The sequence below is a fragment of the Magnolia sinica genome, chromosome 12, assembly GCF_029962835.1.
Source record: "Magnolia sinica isolate HGM2019 chromosome 12, MsV1, whole genome shotgun sequence".
NCBI classification, from domain to species: Eukaryota; Viridiplantae; Streptophyta; class Magnoliopsida; order Magnoliales; family Magnoliaceae; genus Magnolia; species Magnolia sinica.
The window spans coordinates 64,553,846-64,573,770 of NC_080584.1; the positions used below are offsets into that span (position 1 = coordinate 64,553,846).

Here is a 19,925-nt window from a genome sequence, read left to right on the forward strand (position 1 = left end):
TTTATTTTCTATTTTCCTTTCTTTTTTTTTTCATGGATTCGAGAAGTCTCTGTGAGGAGTCCAGAGATGCTCCATGGATTTGGAGTAGTTATCCTTAAGCAAGAAGGTGATCGACCCCATCATGTTCATCCCTATCTCAAGAAGGCTCAATCGTAGGAAGAAATAATCTAGACCATCAGAACCTTCAATATGTCGTATCTTGCAAGTTAGGATGAGTTTTTCAACATATGATTTTGGGGTAGGAAAACCTACTTAAGCCAGCCAACCTCGCTATGTCAGGTTGGGGACAACAGATTTGTGAGAGTCCATCAAATCAACGGTTAAAAATCCCATTTAATTTTGTTTTTACTATAAATAGTAAGTTTTAGTTTGAGTTACTGATCTTTTGAGTTGCAGAAGTCATGCCCAACGTGAAAAGGGCTTATAAAAGTTAGGAGAATAACATGGTTGGGCTTAAGGTGTTTGAATTGCAGTCTAAGTCTAAAACTCCATCCTATGTTTGAGTTCATTATTTAAAGAGTTGTAATTTCATTTTTTTATTAGCAATTAAATTATTTTGAATTGAGTAAGAATTATTCCTAGTTTTATTCCTATGGAAGCTTTGTGAGGAGTCTAGAGAGCTCCGTGGATTCGTAGTAGTTATCCCCTGAGGAAGACGGTGGTTAGCCTCATCATGTCCCTCCCTATGTCAAGTGGTATCAAAACGAGGACTCCCATTGGACCAATGACAGCTAATGACGAAATGGACCATAATCCTATGAACGATGATCAAGGGATTCGTTATCTATCGAAAAGAATAGAATCTTTTCAATGAGAGAGTTAGTTGACTATGCAAGGGCTGTAGGCAACCCTCGACCGTATTGCGGATGTGTTAATTTTGCACCAAGCCCAATGTGACGTTCAGCTGCATGTGATCGATGTACGACACAACCCTGTTCTCCATAAAGTGATTTAAGAGGCAGATCATAGGGCTATCCCAGATGAGTCAAGATCCAGTGATAAGGACATCGGTGGCATTGTTACCCAGTGGCTGGTCCATGGAGATGATTGACTAGATCATGCTGAAAGAGACTATCTATATAAGGTTGAACTTTCCAATGTCAATGGCTTATTGTGTATAAAAGACTTCTTCGATTGGTTGGTCGAAGTAAAGCGATATTTTGATTATATGGATGTGCTAAAAGAAAAGAAAGTGAAGTTGGTTGTGTACAAATTAAAATCCAATGCTTCTACTTGGTTAGTGAGTCTTTCTGACTTGAATGAGAGTTAGAAGTACCGATCTTCGAAGTAATATAGTTTCTTCGGTATCTCCAAAGGCTCTCTAAAAGAGATCCAATTCAGTAGCCTCGGATGCCTCTCTGACAAAGAGGTCAATATCGAACAATATTGAGAGTTGGCCGAAGTTGATCAAGCCACAATCAAAGATTTTTATCATGTAGGCTTGGGCATGGTCAAGGAAAATAGAAGAGTTTTAGGAAAAGCCATTTTCAAGAGTTTACTTGGGTTTCGTTTCGGTGTATCTACAAGATGGTATTTAATGTGCTTAAATAAGAAATTAAACCTTCCATGTACATTGCATGTTGGGTAGTTATGGCATGTAAGCGCGTTTCATGTTCCGAACAAGTCAGGACATGTAGCCGTTGTGACAATTATTGCAACTAATAATGTATGACTATTCATGTTTTGTATGCCACGTCACCAATTAGTTGTGAGAAAAGAGAAAAGAAAAGGGATATTGGATGGAAATAGTCGATTGTGAAAGGTGGCTCATGTTTCAGGCTCTCGCTGCACGCTTAACCACTGATACTCCACCACCTCCGCTTTCATCTTTGTGATCTTTTGTATTTTATTTATGATGTTAAACTTATATGTATTTATGTGTGAATGAATGTCATGTTGATGGATTTAGTTTATATTTGGATGGATTTACGTACTTTAGGTTTAAATGGATGTGAATGTGAATATGATGAAATATTTATATAACAGGTGTATATCAGGAATATTTTAACAGTGAATACTAGGAATTTTTTGGTCGGAGGATGGAAAAAAAAATAAGGCACTTTTACCTACGAAAATTTTCATAGGTAAAAGTATGATCCAGGTTTTTTACCTACGAAACTTTTCGTAGGTAAGAGTCTCATCAAGTTTTTACCTACGCAAATTTTCATAGGGAAAAGTTCAGTAAATATTTTTAGCTACGAAACTATTCGTAGGTAACAGTTTTGAAAATATTTTTACCTACAAAAATATTCGTAGGTATATGTTTTGTAAAATGGTTTTACCTACCAAAACATTCGTAGGTAAAAGTTTCGTAAAAGTTTTTTGCAGCGAAAAGACTCGTAGGCAAAGTTCTGTAAATATTTTTGCCTGCGAAAATATTCATAGGTAAAAGTTTTGTAAATATGTTTAGCTACAAAAGTATTCGTAGGTAAAACTTTTGAAGCAATTTTTAGCTACAAATAAAAGTTTTGTAAATATTATTACCTACCAAAAATATTCGTAGGTAAAAGTTTTGTCATAATTTTTACCTACGAAACAATTCATAAGTAAAACTTTTGTAAATATTGTAAAAGTTTTGTCATAATTTTTACCTACGAAGAAATTTGTAGGTAAAAGTTTTGTAAATCTTTTAGCTACGAAATTAATTGTAGGTAAATGTTTTGTAAATCTTTTTAGCTATGAAAATAATCATAGGGAAAAAGATTTGTCAGTATTTTAGCCTGCGGAAAAAAAACGTTGGTAAAAGCTTTTACCTACAAAATAAAATCGTCGGCAAAAGTCTTATCTTTGCCAACGAATTTTTTTTTTTGTGGGTAAAAGTTTTCTCCCTAGGTCTTTTAGCAACGAACTTGCCGACGAAAATTTTCGTTGGCAAAAGTTTTTGCCTACGCAAAAAAGGCTTTTACCTACGAAAATTTTCGTAGGTAAAAGTGTCTTTTCTTGTAGTTAACGCACGATTACAAAAAAAAAAAAAAGAAGTAAATTATGAAATTGTGGTATAACCGTTGGTACTGAAGTATGAAGTATGACTAAGTGTCCTAAAGGGGGGTGAATAAGACTTTTCCAAAATTTGTTATCTATTAACAACAACCTATGCCTAACTTTTACAAACAGATAAGTAAGGCAAAGTAACTCTATGGCTTCCAAGCCAGTAGAGGGTCCAATTCACATAGGCTTATGCAAAATACACATATAAAATCAAAGCCTATAAGAGCCTGTTTGATTTTTCGACTCAAGTGTAATTACCATGTAAATGGGTAATAATTATTTACCTAGTAATTACCACATCTTTCCCAATGCAGATGTGACAACTTACTTTTTTAACACTTAAATCGAGAAATTTACAACATCAATGTGGGGCCCATCGTGATGTATGTTACTTATCCATGCTGCTCATTTGTTATGCCAGCTGAATTTATGGCAAGAGCAAAAAAATGAGGCAGATCCAAAGCTCAAGTGGACCACACCACAAGAAACAATGGGAATCAAATACATACCATTAAAAACTTCTTGGGGCCCTTAAAAGTTTTTGATCAAGCTGATATTTGTGTTTTCCACTTATCCATGTCTATGTGACCCTATGAATGGGTTAGATGATGAAAAACCTTAATGTGGGGCTAGTGAAGAAAATAACTTTCAATGGTGGACGAATTAAGGCCATTGTTTCCTTTCGTGTGAGGTATTTGAGTGTTCACTATAGGAAATTCAACTTTTACCAACGAAAATTTTCATTGATAAAAGATCAATTTTCGTAGGTAATTAGTTTTACCGATGAATTTTTTTGTCAGTAAACTCGTCGGCAAAAGACCAAGGGTAAAGGCTTTTACTGACGAAAAATGGTGTCTTCGGTAATGTTGAGACTTTTACTGATGAATTTTTTCGTGGGTAAAAACTATAGACGAACCTTTTACCGACGATTTTTTTTGTAGGTAAAAATGCGAAAGAGACTTACCTATGAAATTTTTTGTAGGTAAAAAATATTTGCGAAACTTTTACCTACGAAAATTTTCGTATATAAAAACTGTGACTTTTACCGACAACTTTTTTTATAGGTAAAAACTATAGAAGAAACTTTTACCAACGATTTTTTTCGTAGGTAAAAAGTATTTACGAAACTTTTACCTACGAAAATTTTCGTAGGTAAAAACTCATGCCTGAAATTATTCTTAGGTAAAAAATATTTACAAAACTTTTACCTAAGAAAATTTTTGTAGTTAAAAACTGTGTACCTACGAAATTGTTCGTAGGTAAAAAATATTGTCCGAACTTTTCCCTACGAAATGTTTCGTAGGTAGAAGTCTTTTTTTTTTCCATTTTTCATACGAAATTTTCGTAGGTAAACATGTGGTTGTAACTTTTACCTACGAAATTTTCGTAGGTAAAAAACGTGGGGAAAACTTTTACCTACGAAATGTTTCGTAGGTAGAGTCTTTTTTTTTTTTTTTTTTTTTTTTTTTTTTTTTTCGAGCAAAAATTCCTAATATACACCTGTTACAGTATATTTCATCATATTCTTCTTGATATACACTTGTTATAATATATTTCATCATATTCACATTCACATCCATCTAAACACAAACTACGTACATCCATACAAACACAAACTATGTACATCCAAACACAAACAATCTTATATATCCACATCACATTCTAAAAAATTCTCACACAAAAGATACCAGGGAAATTTGTGGAGAGGAATATGAGATTTCCACTTGCAATCCAAACAAAAGCCCCCAATAATGGAATCCATAAAAATCCATGTTTTAGTAGTGCAGATGAAAACCCTGGTAATACATCATTGAATAATCATTATACTTTTCTTTTCCCACACTCCAAATAGGCCCTAAAGGCATTAAGGCATTAGGTGAGGTACAACTTAGCTTGAACTGATGTTATAGATAAGTGGAAAAGGGATCAAAAGCCTAGTTGTTTGACTACTCTGCTTGGATGGTCAAAAATTGAATGTTGATGGCAACTCTTCTCGAAATCTAGGCACCCGGCATTGGAGGTGTCATCCATGGTGATAAAGGAATGATCAGGCTAGTACTTTCCAACACAATTGGTAGCCTCAAACCATGGTGAATTAGAAGCTTTTTTTTTTTTTTTTTTAATCAGCAACAAATATAATTAGACCTATACTATGGGGCCTCAAGCTGGTTCATAATCTTTTATTGGTGCCTGGTTATGGAGGGTGACTCCAGGAGTGTAAGTGGCAGCCTCTTGCTTGCACCATTGATTTTTTTTTTCCTAAGTGAGATTTTGAGCTTTAGAGTTGAAATAAATTTTAACTGTATAAAGGGGCAAAGATGGGAATCTAAAAGTATTTAAAGACTTGTGAATGCTCCTTTTGTATATGGTGGGAGTCAAGTCTTCGGGGTGATGACAATAAACAACGCCCCCATCTCAAATGCTAAATGGCCGCAATCAAAGAATTTTGCAATGAAGCTAACCAAATCCCATTTCGCTCTCCCATAAGACTTGAAAGAAGGCTAGAGGAAAGCCATCTAGCCCTGACACCTTGTCTATTCCCAAAGAGTCCATCGCTTTCATTACCTCCTCCACTGAGATTGACACCTCCAAGGTCAAAACTTCCTCCTCGGATAACTAATTGAAACATAAATTGTCCAACCTAGGCTGATGCCAATCTCAGTGGCATCCTAAGGGAAGCTAACTCTTAGGCCAATAGTTTGGCCAAGGAGAGCATGGACCGAAATTTCCTATGCTCAGATATATATGCTGCCTACCTCGATGAATAATGTCCCTTTTTTTCTCTTTCGCTAATGATTCTTCATCGTCAAAAAAATTAAAAATAAATGGTAATGTCTATCAATTGCACTAATGGATAGCTGAAATAATTGGGGGGGGGGGGGGGGGGGTGTTGATCAAGGGTAGGTAGAAATGGAGTGTAAGCTACAGCCTCATGCTTGCACCATTGAATTTTTATTTTTATTTTTCCAAAGTGAGATTTTGAATTGTAGAGTTGAAACAAATTTTAACTTTCTAAAGGGGCAAAGATAGCAGTCTAAAAGTATTTAAAGACACGTGAACACTCCTTTTGCATATAATGGGAGTCTATTTAAAGTCTTCATCTAAAAGTATTTAAAGAATCGTGAACAATCCTTTTGCATATGATGGGAGTATATTTAAAGTCTTCAGGGTGATGACAATAAACAATTCCCCCATCTCATATACTAAATAGCCGCAATCAAAGAATTCAGCAATGAAGCTAACCAAATCCCCTTTCGTTGTCTCCCATAAGACTTGAAAGAAGGGCAGAGGAAAGTCAGTCAACCCTGGCACCTTGTCCCTTTCTAAAGAGTCCACCACTTTCCTCACCTCCTCCACTCATATTGGCACTTCCAAGGTCAAAACTTCCTCCTCAAATAATTGATTGAAACACAAATTGTCCATCCTAGGCCAATGCCACCTTCTTTAGGCAGAAACTTATAGTAATTTACAAGCACACCACAAACCTGGTCTTTACACCTTCAAACCAACTCCCGTTGACTCAAACAAAAGAGATCTTATTTGATCTAGCCTGAACACAAGTCACTTTTTAAAGAATTTCATGTTCTTATAACTATTCCAGGTTTATGTTATAGGTTTAGGTTTAGGCTAAGGGTTTAGGGATTCAAATTGGGGTTCGGGATTGGGTTTAGGTTTGGGTTTTCAAGTTTAGGTTTAGGTTTAGGTTAGGGAGTTGAGATTAGGATTAGCTTTACGTTTAGGTTTACGAAGTTGAGATTAAGATTAGGTGTAGGTTTAAGTTTAGGGATTTGAGAATACGTTTAGGTTTTAGGTTATAGGTTATAGGTTTAGGTTATAGGTTAAGGTTTAGGTTATAGGTTTAGTTTAAGGTTATAGGTTTAGGTTTGGGTTTAGGTTATAGGTTATAGGTTTAGGTTGTAGGTTAAAGGTTATAGGTTTAGGTTTAGGTTATAGGTTTAGGGATTTGAGAATATGTTTAGGTTATAGGTTTAGGTTTAGGTTATAGGTTTAGGGATTTGAGAATATGTTTAGGTTATAGGTTTAGGTTTAGGTTTAGGTTTAGGTTATGTTATAGGTTTAGGTTAAGGTCAAGGTTATAGGTTTAGGTTTAGGTTTAGATTTAGGTTAAAGGTTTAGGTTTAGGAATTCGGGTTCGGGTTCAGGTTATATGTTTGGGTTTATGTGTAGGTTTAACTTATGTGAATTAAGTTTAGGTTATAGGTTTAGGTTTAGGCTAAGGGTTTAGGGATTCAGATTCAAGTTCGGGATCGGGTTTAGGTTTGGGTTTTCAAGTTTAGGTTTAGGTTTAGGTTAGGGAGTTGAGATTAGGATTAGGTGTAGGTTTAGGTTTAGGAATTTGAGAATATGTTTAGGTTGTAGGTTTAGGTTTAGGTTATAGGCTATAGGTTATAGGTTACAGGTTTAGGTTTAGGTTTAGGTTTAGGAATTCGGGTTCAGGTTCGGGTTCGGGTTATATGTTTGGGTTTAGGTGTAGGTTTAAGTTAAGTGAATTAAGTTTAGGTTATAGGTTTAGGTTTAGGTTTAGGCTAAGGGTTTAGGGATTCAGATTCGGGTTCGGGTTCGGGATCAGGTTTAGGTTTGGATTTTCAAGTTTAGGTTTAGGTTTAGGTTAGGGAGTTTAGATTAGGATTAGGTTTAGGTATAGTTTTAGGGATTTGAGATTACGTTTAGGTTTTAAGTTCAGGTTTAGGTTTTAGGTTTTAGGTTATAGGTTTAGGTTATCGGTTAAGGTTTACGTTTAGGTTTAGGTTTAGATTATAGGTTTAGGTTTATGTTAAGGTTTTAGGTTTAGGTTTGGGTTTAGGTTATAGGTTATAGGTTTAGCTTTAGGTTTAGGTTATAGGTTTAGGGATTTGAGAATAGGTTATAGGTTTAGGTTATAGGTTTAAGTTTAGGTTTAGGTTAGGTTATAGGTAATAGGTTTATGTTAAGGTTATAGGTTTAGGTTTAGGAATTTGGGTTCGGGTTTGGGTTCGGGTTATATGTTTGGGTTTAGGTGTAGATTTAAGTTAAGTGAATTAAGTTTAGGTTTAGATTTAGGTTATAGGTTTAGGTTTAGGCTATGGGTTTAGGGATTCAGATTCGGGTTTGGGATCGGGTTTAGGTTTGGGTTTTCAAGTTTAGGTTTAGGTTTATGCTTAGCTTATAGCTTATAGGTTTAAGGATTTGAGAATAGGTTTAGGTTATAGGTTTAGGTTTAGGTTTAGGTTAGGTTATAGGTTTAGGTTAAGGTTATAGGTTAAGGTTAAGTTTATAGGTTTAGGTTTAGGTTTAGGGTTAGGTTTAGGTTTAAGTTTAGGAATTCGGGTTCGGGTTATATGTTTGGGTTTAGGTGTAGTTTTAAGTTAAGTGAATTGAGTTTAGGTTATAGGTCTAGGTTTAGGCTAAGGGTTTAGGGATTCAGATTTGGGTTTGGGATCGAGTTTAGGTTTGGAGTTTCAAGTTTAGGTTTAGGTTTAGGTTAGGGAGTTGATATTAGGATTAGGTGTAAACACGGCCTATCCAAATGGCCAGGCCACTCCAATATTGTCCATAGGAAATGGATAGCTTCATCATGGTCATAACAGCGGATCTCACCTTTCAGGGATCCCCGCTCAACATCCGGATAACTCCGACGCACATCCGGGTCTGCTCCAACAAATTTGAGCTAATACATAAACACGGCCTGTCCTAATGGCCCGACCACTCCAATGCTGTCCATAAAAAATGGACAGCTTCATCATGGTCATAATAGTGGTTCCCACCTTCCAAGGACCCCCGCTTAACATCCGGATAGCTCCGACGCACATCCGGGTCTGCTCCATCAATGTTTAATACATAAACACGGGCTAAATGTTTACCATTAAACATTGGATTATGAAATGTTTACTTTCAATCACTACTAAAAAATAAGGCAAAGGCTACAACTAAAAACCGTAGATAAAAGCCTATGGCTACGGTTAAGATCCGTAGCACGACCGTAGCCATTGGTGCCTTAGCCATAGGTCTAAAAGCTATGGCTACGGATACAATCTGTAGCCATAGAGATAATGGATACGGATTAAATCTGTAGCCGTTGCTTCTGTAGCGCTAAAGTATTTACAGCTACAAATTATATCTGTAGCTAAAAGTTGAGTAAGAACCTAACAATAGGCTTCAATTAGCAATAGCTACGATTTTCACATACAAGGCTACTGTTAATAGCCGTAGCTAGCTAAACTATAGGTACAGATTAAATCTGTAACAATATTGTCCGTAGCTTAAAATTATATATAGCTACTAATTTTATCTGTAGCTAAAAGTAGAATGAGAACCGCAGTAAAAAGCTGAATTTAACAAGAGCTACGGTTTTCAACAAATGGCTACGGTTAATAGCCGTAGCTAATGCTTATTGTTAATAAAAAATTTAACTTGAAATGGTAGTTCTTACCATTATAGTACACCTTGATAACTCATATAAGCTAATATAAATAAATACTTCATGGCTAAATCATTCATTCATTTAATCAAACACAATCATTCATTCATTCAATCAAACACAATCATTCATTTTCTTTCACAAAAGTACAATGCCAACATAATAGTTATATGTCTATTTAAAGTTCTCATTAACAGCAAGATCCAATGCCTTCTCGCAGCCAAATAGCTTCTCAACAATCGCAAGCGAAAACTCCATGGATGTGCATCTACTGGTTATCAATTTGCAATCAACTAACACCCTATTCTCAGCTTCGCTTTGATCCGAAAGCTTACTACACATGGATGATCATATACCTATTTGATCTGAAGGAGAATCAATGTTATACGCTGCCAGTCGTTCTTTCAGCTCGAGCACCTCATCATCTTCCTCTTCACTATCATTGGCAGTCGGCATTTTCTGCTGAAAGACCCAAACCAAAAAGGCAATGAGAAGTCCACAAAAATAGGGAGATACTTGGGAAATAAGAAGTTTCAGGATTTGCAAGCACACCTTTCTAGCAGAAGCCTTCTTCGGAGCTCCCCTTGCTTTGGGTTTTACGCCCTCGGAAATATGTCCTACGGAGAGAAAAAGATAACATGCATTGAGATGAATGAAAACTTCAAGATGGGAAATAAAATGGTGATTGACAATCCACCCATTTCGGGTTTCAATTTATGTGTTGCCGATTGGCGTGTACGTTGAAACGCGCCAATTGGGTTTCAATTTCTGTGTTGCCGATGGGCATGTACGTCCAAACACTAGCTTACTGACAAAGATGATCTTTTATTCATCAGAAAAGAATGATGCCTACCAGTTTCAGCTGTAGTACTAACTGATGCTACAGATTCAACAACAGTATCTACTTCATTGGCTTTCTTGGGTGTTGTTCTTTCTTGGGTTCTTTCCAACTTGTCCAGAAGCCTCAGCAAGAGGCTTGCCTGCCCTACCCTCCATCTGTCCTATCACCTCCTCCACCTGGGCTTCTTCCTTCTCATGCTCCTGCATCAATTGAAAATCAGACAAGAAAGACCCCCCCTAAAAAAAAAGAAAAATTGGAAAGTCATGCCCTCAAAATGAGACGAGACGCACATCAAGTGCCATAATGAAAGCATCAAGATCTATTCCCAGCATGGTTCAATAAATTCAAGTTTGCAACGACCATGGAAGATTGTTCGGAGGAGTCCGAACGACCATGGAAGATTGTTCGACCTCGCTCCCCTCTCCAAAATCTCTCCATCTTCGCAGGAAACCTTTCTTTCGACACCACAGCTGAGGACCTTCACCGGATCTTCAGGAGATATGGAAAAATCTTTGAAACCTTCATCCCTTGGGATAAGAATGCCAATCAATCCCGGGGGGTTCGGATTCATCCGATTTTGCTATGAGTAAGATGCCCTAAATGCGATCAACTGCCTGATTGGTAGGAGGATCGATGGCCGTGTTGCCTCAATAGCTTTTACTAAGATTCAGCGAAAAGGGGTTTTTCCTATGGTTTCTCCAGCTGCGCCCTCTGCACCCGTCCTAACACCCCTGGTAACATCCTACCGAGATATGGTAAATCCCCACCTTCATCTACCCGTTCATCGTCTACCCGTTATGGCACAGATCCCTTCATTGACTGATATTCGTTCAGTGAGCGCGGACCCCTCTGTCACAGCGACACTTAGAGCATCACTGTCCTCAGCCCTGGTGGTGAAAGTCACAAATCTGTCCACCTTCATCCTTCACCTCACTGATACTTTCCATGCTTCTAGGCTCTTTGCTTCTCAGGCTTTATTTACTAGGATGGCAGTTGACAGATTCCTCATAAAATTCCAATCGCGGGAGGCTATGTCAAATTTTCTCCAAGATTCAGACCTCCACTGTAGGATGAATCTATCAAATGTTGAACTATGGAGTCCGGAGGAGTCTGCTTTGTCTTAGGGTATTTGGATTTGCCTGGTGGGCGGCCCACTCCTGGTATCCCGGCGCTATAAAACGCCTGGCCTCGACATACGGTGATGTTCTGGAGATAGATAATGCTGCGGTTATTGGATCTTTTCAAGGTTTTACTAGAGTCTGGGTAAAGCTCCAGTTCGGATCGGACGTTTCCTCTCTTAGGAATCTCTCTGTCAACGGCAAGTCCTTCCTGATCCTGGGTCTCCTGGAGGAGTGTAACATTATGGCAGGATCGCCTCTCATTGCTGGGAAAAAAGAACTGTCATTTCGGTTCAACTCGGGAGTGGGTTGAAGCCACTTTCCAAAAGAATGGAGTTCCCAGGGACCCCCGCCCAACAACTGTTTGTGTTAATGCCCAGCCGAGCACTTTCCAAGCGAATGGAGCTCCCGGTGATCCTTGCCCAGCATTTGTTTACAATAATGCCTAGCCGAACACTCTACAGGTGGACGGACTTCCCAGCGACCCTCACCCAACACCTGTTTGCGATAATGCCCCGCTGACCTCTCACCTCGACATTGAAGCCCAAAACCTCATGTTTACCATTGAGCCCACATCTCTATCCCCTATCCTCCCACCCTCTATTCCCCCAGCTTCCCTTCCCTCATTATCCGTCCATGGCCAACTGTCCTGTGCTAATGAGCCAGTCCCCACCTTACCCCCTTGACCCTCCTATGCCACCTAACCTATAACTGCCTCCTACCGAACCCCCTCCAAGATTTGCCCCCCCCCCCCGGCACCGTCTGTAGGGTCAATCCCCACCCCCAGCTCCCCAACAACCATGGCAGGATTAGTCCTCATCCCTAATTCTCACACCAGCTCCTTAGCCCCACCTAGCCTGACACCCCCCTTGCTCCCAGCCCAACCTACCTTTCAATTAGACATTCTCCCTGTTATCCTTGCTTCCAGGCTGGATGATCCAGTCACCTCAGGACCTCTTTTGTCTTCAATATCGAAAGAGGAGATTCAAGGTCTTGCTCAGGGCCAGCATTCGCGGGAGGAGGTAGCTATTGTCCAGGGTTCTGCTCTTCCCCAGGACCACCAAACCTCGCCTATTCAGCCCCGAATCGATTCTATTTTCAACAGGCCCCTTCCATTTCTTTCGAGATCAATTGGTAACTCTCCCATCCACATTGGCAGGAGAAGGCTTCCTCTCAAGGATTTGACTCTAAATCAGCAACGTGACTCCACATTCTCACAGGCTACAATGAAATCCCTACTGTATGAATCCGTGCTCAATCCTCAATACCTCGCAGTGGACATTCCCCTGGCTCAAGGGGACTGCGTTGACGAAACTGTCATTGCTATCAAAATGCCATCATTCAACCTCCCTCGGTGACAGCTCCCTCTTCCCATGCTGATGAAATGCATAATCGGCTTCTTCAGGGCCTAGCAAACAGTGATGATATGATCTCAGAGGATGAATCTGTCCCTTAGCTTGCTCAGGTAACCAACTCTTTCGAAATGGAACCTGCAACCAAAACCCTGCCAGCTTCTTAGAGTGCTCCTTATACAGAAATACCAGTGGATTGGAATGGGAGACTCAGGAGTCTCAAGAGAAGGGAGTTCAAATCCAACAATATAGTTGATGGATAAAGTTATCATCTGGAACGCCAGGGGCGTGACCAACACTTCGACATTAAGATCTGCCCGCAGGTTAACTCACATTCACAATCCTTAGTGGATGGCAATCTTAGAGCCTATGACAAGGGACGAGAAGAGAGTCCCAGTTGGCTTGAAGCTGGGATTTCATTCCTCCTCAAACGCGGAAGATGGTGGTAAAATTTGGATAGCTCCTTATCAGTTTCTGTTTTGCAATCTTCGTCTCAAATGATATCTTTTTATGTCCAACCCAACAACTCCCCTTCAAATTTTTCTATCTCTATTGTCTATGCTAAGTGTTCTAAGGTTCAGAGGAGAAATCTTTGGGCTAAAATATCATCTTTGGCCACTCGCATCTCGGGCCCGTGGGCCATTGACAATGACTTCAACGTTGTTCTATTAGTCTCTGACAGAAGAGGAAGTCGACACTTCGACCACAATAGTTTATCTGAATTCGCTGCGACCATGGATAATGCTGCTCTCCGAGATTGTGTTTCACGGGCAACGGATTTACTTAGTGCAACAATCAGGCGGGTACCGCTCGCATTTGGGCCAAACTGGATAGAGTGTTCTACAACGGGGACTAGATTTCCCATTTTCCTCAATTCAAGATTCAACATCTGCCCCAGGTGAACTCCGATCACTCGCCTCTTCTGCTGGCATCTCCTCAGGGCTCCCCTCCCATTGCCAAGCCCTTCTGATTCTAGAGAATGTGGATACTTCACCAAGGCTACAACCAGGTGGTTCAGGATGCATGGAGGGAGGACCTATCCGATCAGCCTATGATAAACCTCTTGCTAAAAATTAGGAAGCTGAAGTGTAGACTAAAAGACTGGAATAAGCAGGTTTTTGGGAATGTTTTTCAGAATCTCAAAGAGGTAGCAGATCAGTTAGCCCTTTTAGAAGATCAGGCACAGCTAGCCCCCACCAGTATTAGTCAATCCTCTCTCATGGAAGCAAGGCTTCATCTGGCGAAGATTGAGCTCCTTGAAGAGGTTTTTTGGAAGCAAAAATCCAGTAATAACTGGTTGAAGGAAGGAGATCGCAATATAAAATATTTCCACTTATAAGCCACAGAGAGGTCCAGACGGGCAATCATCACTAAAATCCATCTTGTTGCTCAATCAATCATGTCAGACTTTGCGCAGATCAAATCCACTGCGATCGAGCATTTCTCAAAGCTCTTTCAGTCCAAATTTCACTCTCCACACGATCACCTCCTGGCAAACATCCCTTCCTTGTTGACTATTGCTGATAACGACTTCCTCACGTGCCCCCCCTCCATGAAAGAGGTTAAGGCCGCTGTCATGGCCATCTCGCCTGACAAGGCCCCTAGCCCAGACGGCCTCTCTGCTGCCTTTTTTGCGGGCAGCTGGGATATTATAGGGGAAGATATCCTCTTAGTGGTCACAAATCTATTCTAAGGGGGCACCTTCCCTCATGCGTTCACCACCACTCTCCTTTGTTTGATCCTAAAGGTACCTGCCCCGAAGAGATTCTCTGATTTTAGGCCAATTAGCTTATGCAATTGTGTCTATAAAATCTTTGCCAAGGTTATTGCTGCAAGACTGGCCACTCTTCTTCCAAAGTTAATTTCGTCGGAACAACGGGCTTTCATTAAAGGCAGATCGATCGCTGAAAGCATTGCTCTGGGGCAGGAGATTTATCGGGATATCGGTCATAAAGTTCGAGGTGGCAACATCATTCTGAAGCTTGATATGGAAAAGGCATATGATAGAATCGAATGGGATTTCCTAAAACGGGTTCTTGAATGCTTTGGTTTCGAGGCCTCTTGGATAAGGATGGTGGAGAAATGTTGGAACAATGTTTGGATGATAGTCTTGATCAATGGGGATGGTGATGGCTTCTATAAAACCTCTAGGGGGTTGCATCAAGGGGACGCCTCATCCCCCGGTCTCTTCATTCTAGCTGCGGAAGTTCTTGGTAGAGGTTTCTCCCAGTTGGTTTCAAGTGGTGATTTCTCCCCTTTCAAATTAAAACGCGGATGCAAACAAGTTACACATCTCCTTTATGCCGACGATACTGTGCTTTTCCTAAATGGTGGTAGATCTTCGATTTCAGCTACGCATGCGTTCCTTACCGCCTACCAGTCATTTTCAGGTCAGAAGATAAATCTATTAAAAAGCTGCTTCTATTACGCACCCTCTCTCCCTCTTGGCAGAATGAGACGGATCAAAAGAATTCTCGGCATCCGCAGTTCCTTAGCTCCATTCTCTTACTTCGGTGTCCCCATGATTACTGGTAGAAATAGAAGCTCCCATTTCCAACCATTGATGGCAAAAATTGAGTCCAAAATTCTTGGCTGGTCGGCACGCTACCTGTCTCGAGTCAGTAGATGTACGCTCGTTAATCATGTCCTTGGAAGCAACCCAATCCACTTATGGCAGCTACTACTATCCCCTCCCAAGTTCTAGATAAGATAGAAACGAAAATGGCTAACTTTTTCTAGGGTTGGCAGGATGGTAAAGCAAAACTTCATTGGCTCAAATGGAATAAGATTCCTTTACCGAAGAAGGAGGGAGGACTGGGTATCCGCCGGCTTAAGGAAGTTCTTAAAGCTTTAAGACTTAAGATGGCTTGGTCGGTTCTGAAATTTGATGGCTCCAGCATTTGGGTAGGCCTTTCTCTTTCAAAATACGGTCTTCCATAGACCGGAGATGCTGTACGAGCCCATCGATATAACACCTCTCCGTTATGGAAGTAGGTTGCTTCTTTATCCCACCTCATTGAAAATGCTTCCCAATGGTATGTTAGCTTGAGGGACATGAAATTTTGGCGATGTAATTAGTCAAGCCTTGGCCCATGAAAAACTTTTCCTTCCATCCAATCCCCTCAGACATTCTTCCACTCAGAGTCAATGACGTCCTCACTCCAGACGGTTGAAATGGCCAAGCTATATGTCCTAGAGGGGGGGTGAATAGGACTATGCCAAATTTTAAGATAAAGACAGCGGAAATATAGAAAGATAGAATTGAATAAATAAATCAATTCACACTGCTGAATGCTAGCTCAAAATATTGATTGTTCTAAGGACAACCATGCACCATAAAAATGGCGGGGCAACCTTACTACAATAAATAGAGAAACTGAAGCTCATAGTAATAAAGAGATAGCAAAAATATAATGCTGAAATGTAAATCTAAATTATTACAACATTCCCCACTGTGCTTGAAATGTAAAATTTACAACATTCACATCCACACATACATTCCAAAATCCTCAATGATAAAAGATAGGTAATATAAATCACACATCCATAATACAAAGAATTATAGTGGTTCGCCTGTGTGTTCACCAACTGTTAAACAACAGCCACATAGAATGCTACTCCACTCCTAATAACCTCACACAGGGGATATTAGCGTTCACCATCAAATAGGTTTTCACCGGTTCACCCAAAACCTTCCCAATTGTGTCTTTTTCAAAGGGCTTAAACAATTCAAAAAACCCTCACTTCTGAGTTTTCTGGCTCTCCTTAGATAACCAACAACTTTGAGATTTTTCTGGCTTAACCTCAAATAAAACTAAGCAATGTAAATTACACAAATTGTAAAATACCTGATTTTCTCCTTCGTTGTAGCAGCCCAGAAGAACTAAGTTGGAGTAGAGATTTGAATGTCAAAGTTCAATGTCCAATACTCACTTTATAATGGCTCTAGGTTCTAATAGATTTTAAATTAAAACAAAAGGGCTAACTCTAATTAATTTTGATTCTAGAAAAAGGAAAACAACAATTCCTCTTTTCAGATTAGATTGGAATACAAGAAACAAAATCAATTAAGAAAGCTAAAGAAAGAGAATATTAAATATGCACACTTTGCTTATATGAAGCACCGACTTATCTCTCAGAAGGTCGAATTAATTTAGCTTGAAGTTCTTATTTTATTCTAAGATTCGTACTCTATTTATAGGTGAGCAAATCACACCTTCGACTAGTCTAAGGACCTCTACAACTGGTTGTAGAACTAACAGATATTTGAAAATTTGGGCGCGATAAGATTTAGCAGTTTCACTACTGGTCGTAGGTTTCCTTCGACTGGTCGTAGGTGGCTGAATTTCAACGCTGTTCTTTGAGTCGTGGGTCTACGACTGGTCAAAGATGCAGTCGACACTGTTCCTACGACTGGTTGAACAGTCCCCAGGACTAATCGAAGCCTAACAAAAAATTTTCAATTTTTGTAACAAACTTACAACTGATCCAGGAAATGTTTAGACAGATCGAATCAGTGCTAGGTCTAGTCGAACAAAGTCCAGGACTAGTCTTAGAAAAGACCAAACTCACTTATATAAAACATATGAATTATGTATCCAAAATGGCCTACTCTAAAGGTCAACCTAAGGTCAGTCATACTTCAATAGTGAAGTAAGGACATTGAAACTTTAGAGACGAGTGACCTTTGAAAGTAATGGAGCTTGAAGTCTTGATGTCGCTTAAACTTGAGAGCTTTTTTAGATCTTAAGGTTGAACTTGAAAGCTTCTTGAGATTCTTGACTTGTGAACAGTGCTTGTCAAACTAAGTTGATCTTGAGTAAAGCATTGTTCTTCACAGATGCAAGGTTCATAACAGTGTCTTTGCCACCACAAATTTAACAACAAACATAGCTATAAACTATAGCACTTACAATCTCTTCCTTTGTCAAATTAGTGATAAAACACACTTTCAAGATATGTTACATAACACAGAATATCTGATTAAAGAATCATGCACTAGTTGTTATCAACCGGTATCCTGCAGACTTGTAAATCAATATTCAGTCCACCTCTGCACACCTCTGCTCACACCTCTCTCACACTTCTGCACATACTCCCCCTGAGTAACATACTCATAAAACACCATATAATACAATGCTACTCCCTCCTCATGACAACATCCATATCCATATGCATATCCATAACATATCCATACTCCCCTTTTTTGTCACAATAGGACAAAGGAAGCACAGAACAGATGGTTGAGGAGAAATAATCAATGAGAAATATGAGAGGCAACTAGTCAAGATATGAGAACATGGCATAAGCAACACACATAATTCATAGACTGAGCTAAGTTAAAGAGAGTGACAAATTCAAAAATAGTTAGGAGTAATAAAGTTATTACAGACTAGTAATCTTAAAAATACTAATCTGACCCAAATAAAGGAGCAAGAATGGAAGGATCAAGTTGATGCATGCCTTTGTTCAAGCGTCTAAGATATTTGCGCATATATTTGAACTGTAAATCATGGGCAACAGACAAGTTTTCCATCTTAACATTTAGATTCTCAACTTTATCTTCCAATGCACTCAGACGTGCATCAAATGGAGAAGGCTCATAATCTGGATCATTTTCAGAATCGGACACAAGTTCTTTAAAAATATCATCCATGTTAATATCATCAGGAGGAAGATCACCAGCTTCTTCCTCATGATCAACTTCAGCACTGCCAACACCATCACCTTGGCCAGGTAGGAAATTCAGCTTCATCTTATTGATATTGGAATTGTTAAATATCAGATGATGAATAGGGGCCTCTCCAACCGACATGTTGACTGACATATGTGTAGCCAACATAGTCATCAAATATCCAAAAGGAATGTCACTATGACCAGGATGGAGTCGAAACTGAATGATGAAGTGACAAATCAAGGATGGTAATACACCTCTGACAACAGAATGAAGAATACGAACTATGAAGGATGTCAATTCAGATTTATTACCCGACTGAGGATACAAATTAGACACAGATTTTGTGAAGAACTCTGTATTTGGGTGACAAATACCTTGAGGGAAGCGCATTCCCTTTATGCGTCCATTGTACATCCAAATTGCATAAGTCCTTAGTCAGCATACGTTTTTCAGCGACAGAGGGTTTATCAGATAAAGTATGGATGGAAATACCCTTATCATTCACTGGAATATCCTTAAGGGTTGAAATCAAATGACGATCAACTTCAAATGGCCCTTCTCTTATGGAGATAGAAAAAGTTAAATTTTTTAGTGAGAAAGCACATATGCATGTAAACATGGATTGGGCAATGGACCGGTATGCTGGCCCACCCCAAAGCAATAAGTTATTCCAACCTATAGATTGGAGCATAGGAAAAATATCAAAAGTAGAAACGTGATTAATATCAACTGGATGCTCAACAATAACATTATGCAATCTGATGTCCCGAACATAAGATGGATCATCCTCAGGAGCCCTAAGATGACGCTTAGTGATAGGGGTCAATCTGGAAGAAGAAGACGGACCATGGGATGTTAATTTTCTTCCTCTAAAAGCCATATGCAACAAGGATTTCAAGAATATAAAGAGTTGCAAAGGATTGAGAAAAGGATTTTCTCAATTCAGATTTTTTAAAAGAAAAACCCCAAATCTCAACTAAATTTGAAATAGACAACTCCAAGAGAGAAATAGAAGCAATCTATACACAAATGTACAAGCAAAATGCAAATAGAGTACTAACCTTGAAGATTTTGGAAGATGGGTTCAATTAGTCGTGTGTCGGCTTGTTGGAGAGTGAAGTTAAAATGAAGAAGAAGATGATTTCCCCCAAATTTTAAGTGAATCCACGCAATTCACGACTGGTCATGGATATACACTACCAAAAAACAGGGCAACGCTGACGGCTAAAAGCCGTCGGCAATGACCTTCCCCGACGGCTTTTAGCCGTCGCATGGTCCGTCGGTAAAGGGTGCGTCGGTAATGCTCGCTGACGGATAAAAACCGTCGGAGTTGTCAACGGCTAAAATCCGTCGGCGTTATCGGCGGCTAACATCCGTCGGTGCTGTCGGCGGCTAACATCCGTCGGCGTTATCAGCGGCTAACATCCGTCGGCGTTATCAGCGGCTAACATCCATCGGTGATTCTCATTAATTTAAACGGTGATTCTCATTAATTTAAAAAAAATAAAAATTTTAGATGATATATTTGATT

General features: G+C 39.4%; 1 long non-coding RNA gene across 1 annotated transcript in view; it reads right to left on the reverse strand.

Moving 5' to 3' along the window:
• Positions 1 to 9,511: 9,511 nt before the first annotated feature.
• Positions 9,512 to 19,925, reverse strand: part of LOC131221530 (uncharacterized) — a 38,874-nt gene continuing 28,460 nt past the window's right edge. The window contains exon 4 of the long non-coding RNA XR_009159382.1: positions 9,512 to 9,865. This is a non-coding gene — a long non-coding RNA (uncharacterized LOC131221530). The remainder of the gene's footprint in view (positions 9,866 to 19,925) is intronic.